Raw genomic sequence first — 8,357 nt, 5'->3', positions numbered from 1 at the left:
TGTATTTACGTTTTGTTTATTGTGTGCTATTCCCACTAGAATGCAAGTTCTATAAAAATTGGGATTTTTATCATTTTTGTATCTTCGGCAGATGGAAAAGTTCCTAGTACATAATACGTTGTAATAAATATTGCTGAATTAATCAGTGGATTTTTTGGAGGCAGTGTGAGATAGGGCTTAAGTAGAGCAGTAAGATCAGAAAGAGATTACAATAAGAATCTATGTGGGATATATATATATATTATATATATTATATATATTATATATAATATATATAATAATAATATATAATATTAATTAATAATATAATAATAATATTATAATTATATATATATTATATATTATATATTATATATATATAATGTTTTAGACAAGAGTGGTAAGAATGGAGATGGAAAGATGTGGAAAAATTCAAACTTTATTTTGGAGACGTAATTGATGGTAGTTGCTGCTGGGTTGAATGTGGGAAAAGCGGGATATATGAGGACTCAAGAATGACTTCCTAGAGTTTTATCTAGCAACTGCATATGATTATGGTGTCATTCTCTAAAATGGGAAAGTTAAGGAGAGAAGCATGTTTTGGGGAAGAAGTTAGTGGGAATCAAGATGCTCAGTCAATAGCCCAGTGGAAATGTCAAGTACACAATTGGCTATATGTATCTGGTACTCAGACGAGAGGCCTTTGGCTTTCGTAGTCATTAGCATAAAGATGGCACATAAAGCTACAGATGTTGATGAGATTGCATAGAACAAGGGTATAGACTGAGAAAGTTAGAGGGCTCAGGACCAAGAAATGAGTCAATAATGTTTAGTGGCAAGGCCATCAAAGGTGATGGAGAAGGATGCTGGATTAGAGTGAGACTGGGCAGAGCTATGGAAGGACAACATGGAAGGTGAGTCAAGAAAGGCATGAACAGCTTTGCTGAATGCACGTGGGGGGCAATAATATGAAGACATAGAAGTATCCACTGGTTCTTGATTAGAGTAAGTGAATTATAGTGCTTGGAATGAAAGCCAGATTAGAAATGGTTGAAAGTGAATCAGAAATGAGGAAGGAAACAACTGTCATCGTGGATAGGAACAATAAGTAAAGGGGATATATTAATCCAGGAAAGAGGGGGGACAATCATGGGAGTAAATTCTACAGCTGTTAGTAGATGGTGGGGAAGGCGCTATGTTGGCTTAAAATAATTGTTTAGAAGAGATGATGTTTTTATGTGTCTCAGTGATCAAGGCTATTTAATTACATTATTTTTCAAGGCATCTTCAACTCTAATGGTTCCAGTGTCAGAAGGGTGACTTGTCTTCACCAGCAAAATGGCCTGAGGTAATTATCTGAATCTCAGGCACCGTGGTTTACTGTCACAATGGAGCTTTGCTTAGAATCTTAGCTCTTCTTGGCACTTGCTACATGACTCTTCAAGCCTGTGTTTATTTACGTACTCTATGCGAACAATAATACTCACTACTTGAGGGTTGTTGTGGGCATGAAGTAAGATAATGTCTGTATGGATTGACTTATTTATATATGCACCAAAAGATAAGTGGACATTTGCTGAAATATTAATACCCATTTGGTCATAGCACAACTATTATTTTAAGCTATAAAACAGTGCTAGATAATAAATGCCTTGAAGGAAGAAATTACATTTTACCCATCTTTGTATCCTCAGTACCCAGCAGTGAACTTAACTCAGAGCTAGTGGTCAGTATATGTCTGTCTAATTAAATTTAAAAAAAAAAAAGAAGAAGAAGAAACACAAAGCAACTTCCTGCAAATTGTAGAGTAAAAATTAGGTATGACTACATTCATTCTGGTTTTGTTTTTCTGCCCATGGTACAGTGGGATGTGGAATGGTTTCCTTATGAAGGATCCATTTGGCACCTGAATTAAAACAGCTGCTCTAGAACACCCATGAATAGATCTTTCATATCTGTCTGAAGTCATACAACTGTGTCTTAGCTTCTAATTTCCTTAACTGTTTCATTATTATTCATCTAAGACAGAATAATTTGTTGTAATTTTACCTATAATCCATATTTTGGTATGAGCATTTCATTTTGGTCCTGAAAGTTTGTTTAAAAAGGCTTTTGAGTTTGATTCCTACATGTGTTAGTCCTTTATCATATGTTCTAAACTGGTCCATTGTGTTCATGAGGATTTCTTAAAGCCCATGCATTAAAACTATCATGAAATTCTAGGAAACATGACCCAAAAAAGTATTTCCCATTGTCTCAATTTGTTGAAGTTAGGTCTGAAAAATGTCTTAAGATTTTGGTCTAGATGTATGACTCTGTGTGCTCATCTGTCGTATTTTGTCACTAACTCTCCTTTCTTGTACTTGCTGTGCTCTCTTCGTGGTTTCTCCTGTTTAAAGTCTTGGGGTGGTTTAAGAATTCAAAATGGAAGTTTCAATAGATATGCTTTCCTCAGTCTGTAAGGATAGGTTTGTAGTTTCATTGTGTCCTGAACAAGCAGATACATGGACTTCTATTAACAAATTAGACTTTTGATTAGATTAGCTTAGATTGAAGAGAAAATATATTTTCATTTGAATGAAAACAATTGAAGTTAATGAGATAAAGAAATATTTAAGTTCAGCATTTATCTTTTGCCCATTGAAATGCTTCTGCATCTAATAAAATCAGGGTTTAAAAAAATGCCATGTTCTCTAAGAACCAGAAAAAGGACATTTACTGCCTTTTAGAGAATATTGACATATCTATAAAAATTATTACAGAATTTAGTGGGGTTAAATTATGTATTAACAGATGAAAATGTAAATTCTGGATCTATATCAAATCCTGGTGAGAGATCACTAGGGTCCGTTAGGTTGGAATTGGTTTTCAAAGAGTATTATATACATGGGATAGGGAGTGGCTACCTCTTTATGTGTCAGATTTATGAGGCCGTATAGTAAGTGGTAATATATACTGTTTAATTTCACTCCTGAGAATAAACCTCAAGTAAAAAATCTGAACTACCCATCCAATCTCAAAAAACCAACACAACTAACAAATTCCTCAAATTTCAGAAACATTTAAAGAAGCATTAATTTAAAATAGTAAAAAAATGAAAATAATGTAAGTAGTCAAAATAGAGGAAGAGATGAAATATTATATTATCACTAAGAGAATGTATAATGAGATATTTATAATAAACTAGAGGAAAAGCTCGTGTTGCAGTATTAGATATTAAAAATAGTACAATTTTTTATATCTAGAAGAGCTCAACTAATATACATAGAGAAAATATTTAGATCAGAAGGAAATTGACCAACATTTATCAGTGATTATGCCTGGTGATTTCAATGTTTCTCTTTACAATTTTATATGCTTGGTTTTTCGACAATGAACAGTGTTACTTTTATCATCAGAAAAAGTGAAATAAAGTTGTGTATAAACAGCTCAGTTTAGCAATGATAATTTATCCTCTCACAGTGGTCACTTGTGATAGCCTCTTGATGTGGTGTCTTCCTGTCTGAAAGTATTCCTTATGTTCTTTAGACCCTTTGATCCCATTCAGTTTGAAAGCAGCATGACCTTGCAAGCCCAGGGTTTACAGCTTTCTTAGATAAATGATATTCAGATGTGATTTTTTAAAAATCAGATGTGAGTTTTGTAAAATGTTATTTTCCCTTTGTATCTAGAAATACATTTGTGCTAAAGATTTAACCACAAGCCAAGCATGAAGTAATTTGGTTTGGTGGTTACCAAGCTATTGATAAATAACTGACATTATTAAGTTGAATTTGCTTTTTAGTTTCATTCTGAATATGGCCCAACTTTTCTTGGAAAAGTAAACTTCATCTTTAGCTGAGATTGAGACCGTGTACTATGTGGCAAAATTGTAGTACAGCCCACCTACTTCCAAAAAGGATTTGGTACAGAATTACTGAATATATTACTGAACAGCTTTCTGGAAAGCCCTACTTTGTATACGCACCTAGTGAATCTTTATTACATAATAATCACTATTTCATTCCTCAAAATTTGGAACATTTATTTATCCATGCATTCAACAAACCTGTAATGAGTGCTATTATGTGAGAGATGCTATGGCAGCCACTAGATCTAATATCCCAATGTATTTAGGTATATTAAGATTCTAATCCATTGGATGAAAAACATAATACAAGTTAAATATATAATTGGGTTTTATATGTACACAAATATATTTAGCTATCTGAGGGCAGAGATTTTTTGTCTCTTTTGTTTTCCCCAGCTCCTACAACAGTCCTTGGTAAATAGTAAATGTTCACTTAAGTATTTGTTAAATAGATGAATAAGTGAGTGGACTGATATAGAGCTCTAAGAGGTATATGGGTGACAAGAAGGAGACATTTTGTCAAAATTCCTGGAGCTGGGATATAGGCAAAATGAATTTGAAGAATAGTCACCACTGACTTGTGTCTAATTCCCAAGGAGAACGGAGAGCAGGTCCACCTCTGTCTCTGCTTCCATAATTTGTTCTTGCTTTGCTCTCTCTCAGAGCACTGCTCCCCTAGTTCTCCTAGTCTCTGCACATTGCAGAGGTGCCTCTCTGCTAGCATGGAGAATTTATCCCACAACCTTATACACAACCTTGGTACAAAGGGATGCTGTCTGTTGCTCTTTGTCCCTCCAGTAACTTAGTGTGAAAACTAGTCTTTCCATTTCTGCTTGATCTCCATTCTCTCTGGGAATTAGACACAGCTGATTTTTCAAAAAATTAAGTCTTAAGTTCCTAAACAGACTGGAAGACAAAGAAGCCTTTTGATTAATTAAACAATGCAATCCAGCAATCCCATTGTCTGGTATTTACACAAGAGAAATGGAATCATGTGTCCACAGAAAAAAATTGTAACGGAATATTCACAGCAGCTTTATTCATAATAGCCAAACATAGAAACAATCCAGATGTCCTGCAAGAGAAGAACGGAAAAACAAGTTGAGGCCGATTCATATGTTAGAGTGTCATACAGCAACAAAAAGTGATAAACTATTGAAACATAAAACAATATATTTCTCAAAAATATATGTTAAGAAAAAATCAAACACATAAGTATATATAGTATTTGGCATAAAATTATTCCATTTATATGAAGTTCAAGAACAGATAAAACTAATATATGGCAACAGAAATTGGAAAGTTATTGCTTGAGGGTGGAAGGAGAGGAAAAAAAGGTTGAAAAGGGGTGAATTTTCAGGGGTGATAGAAGTGTTTTATATCTTGTTTGGAGTGACATAGGTGTATACAATTTCCAAAACTTACCAAAATAAACACTTTAGGTCTGTGTATTTTATTTTATGTAAATTATACCTTGATTTTAAAAAATAAGAAAAAAGGTAAACTACTTTGAGAATTAAAATATAAGACAATTCAACACAAGTAATAAGTATTTACTAAGCACTTCTATCTCAGCCACTGTTGGAGGAGACAGAACTATGAACATGAATAAGAAAGGGTACCTCCCCTGATGAATTTATAGTCTAAGAAGGAGAACAGATATGGAAAAACAGACATTAACAAATATTTTATTGATAAAAACCTTTTCAGAGGTATAATATGTTTTCAGAATATACCTAGGCATGAACTGGATTGCATTTAAGAATTATATGATATAATAATCATCTTAGGTAAAGACTATTGTATAAAAAATATTCAGTTGGCCAAATCCTGTAGTTATGCTGTGGTAGACAGCCTCCAACATGGCCCCCAACTGTATTCCTATCCTTGTGAAGACCCCTTCCACAATGCATTTATTTTGGTTTTGTTTTCTGTGACCAGTAGCATATGGCAGAAATGAGGGTAAGCCATTTCCAAGATTAGGGTATAAAAGGCTGAGGCTTCTGTGCATATAGGGTTCTCTCTCTTTCTCATCAATCAATTTGGGACAAGCCAGCTGACATGTGAAAATAATCAGGCAACCACAGAGAGGGCCATGTAAAGAGAAATGGAGACCTGTGGCCAACAGTCACTAAGGAAGTGGGGCTTTCCTACAACCACATGAGTTAGCTTGAAAGCATATCCTTCCCTAATTAGGTCTTCAGATGAAACTGCAGCCCTGGCTGCCTTCTTGACTATACCTCCTGGGAGACCTTGAGTTGGACCGCTGAGCTAAGCCACTCCTGAATTCCTGACCCACAGATATTATAAAATAATAAATATTTATTGTTTTAAGCTGCTAAATTTTGGGGTAATTCGTTATACAGAAATAAGTAACCAATACATGATCTCCCTAAAATGTAGAAGACGTGAGTTTATGGGTTAGTGAATCATTCCTGATTGTAAACTGATCACCTCAATTTGTCAGTTTCACTTAAATACTAATTAGTTAATGACTGTTTGAGAACCAAGATTCCTAAAAATTTTGTACAGTTTAATCCCCAATTTATATTCATAGAATAGTTTCCTTACTCAAACAATCTAGCCCTTTGAATGAAGACTTATGGTATATATCATTCTAGCTACCAAACTAAAACATGCAAATTCATAATTTAATAAAATTTAATTGCTTCTCAAGTGTGAAAGGTCAATTTTATATTGTTGAATTTGTTAATGAAAAAGCAAATAAAAATGAAAATGAATTCAAATTAATATTCACAAGTAATCTTCACTTTGACCTTCAAAATATATAATATAGTTCTAAGTCATTATAGCTTAGAGACCACACTTAATTAAAAAAAATCACAGGGATGATTTAGGCTGATTTTTAAATCAAGGCAACAGAATATGAAATTTTAGAGTAATTGAGATTATTGCTCTACCATGTAGAGGTTACCAACCTTTATTCCTTGCATGTTTAAATTTTAATTATACCACCCATGACAGATATTCATAACTTAGTATAAACTCATTTCTACATTAAGAAAACAGGTCTTGGTTACTGTCACTGGAAGAGTGTGATGTATCTTGAAGCATAAGCAGACCCTCTTTCCCTCTAGTTAAGCAGAAACTAGAGAGGATGCAGATCCTTGCCTAAGCCCTAACAGGGCTTCCCCTAGGGTTATGGTAGCTAAAGGAAATGTTGTAAAGACTTGACTGGCAATGGGATCATTCATTAATTCCGGTAGGCTGGAGGGGGGTTATGGAAAACTACTAAGATAATATGAAGTTTGGTCTTATTCCTCATCTGGTTTCAGACCAGTGATTCTTCAACATTGATGTGCTTCCAAATCACACGGAGGACTTATTAAAACACACATTGCTTAGCCTCATTCCTAGAGATTCAGATTTGCTAATTCCAGTATGTGACATAGGAGTTAGTTTCTGGGTGATTCTTTTGAGATCACATTTTGAGAACCACTGATAGGTTGTATTGTTTCTGGTTGTCTTTGGAAGAATTGTGTTTGCGTGTGTGTGTGGTGGGGGGAGGGGGACTGGAGAGAAAGGGCACTCTGGTAGTTTGGACATTTATTGGACACTCTGACGTTTTGATAGGACCTTGAAAGTGAGTTTTGGCCAGTGAAATATGGGAATAGTCTTATATGCCACCTCCATGGCCCTAAAATGTCCCATGTGATCTTCCATATTCTTGTTGCTCTTTGGGCAGCTGAATGCAAAGGATTAACTGAGGCTTTGAGAAAAACTTTCATACTTTCTTTTGAGGAAGACTATGGGACCAAAACTGCTCACTGTGTATCATCTGACTACCAAAGTCATGAATCTGGCTTGGGCAACTGATCTGCGTCATTATGTAGAAGTGTGTATATGAGATCATAAGGTTCAGGCATGTCCTGAAAGCATATGTAAGTGGCAGGAGCAGGTGGCTCAGATGCTTAAGCTCCTACTCTTGCTGCGTTGTTGCCTGTCCCTCAGTGCATACCTGTGGCCCTATGGGACATTTCCTATGACTAGCTGACAGAGAAAGAAAGGAGAATATTTGACCTTGTTTACAGTTCTGTCTGATAATAAGCTGACGCAACTTAAGAGTCAACTATTTTAGCACTAATATCTCCTGAGCACTATGGGCAGAAATTAGAACACTTTGTATTACCTGCCTAAAAAGATGGATAGCCAAAGGTATATACCTAGCATGATCACAGGGCAGTTAGTTAAGAGTTTGGTTAGATGGTCAGGAACTTAGAAATCACAAGATTGGAGAATTACTGACAAAAAGGTCTGGGGAAAGAATATGTGAATAGGACTCTTGAAATGGGACTGTTTTTGTTAAATGTTATAGTTATAGTTAATTTTATGTGTCAAATTCATTGGGTCATTCTGCGTGTGGCTGAGACAGTGTTTCTGGAAGAGATTAACATTTGAATTGGTAGCCTGAGATAAGTAGATTGTTCTCCCTAATTTGAGTGGGCCTCATCCAATCCATTGGAGGCCTGAGTAGAACAAAAATTGAAGTAAGGGAGAAATTTCTCTC

This window comes from Balaenoptera acutorostrata, chromosome 4 (genome assembly GCF_949987535.1).
Source record: "Balaenoptera acutorostrata chromosome 4, mBalAcu1.1, whole genome shotgun sequence".
NCBI classification, from domain to species: domain Eukaryota; kingdom Metazoa; phylum Chordata; class Mammalia; order Artiodactyla; family Balaenopteridae; genus Balaenoptera; species Balaenoptera acutorostrata.
The sequence above is the reverse complement of the archived record's forward strand: the minus strand, read 5'-3'. Positions refer to the sequence as shown.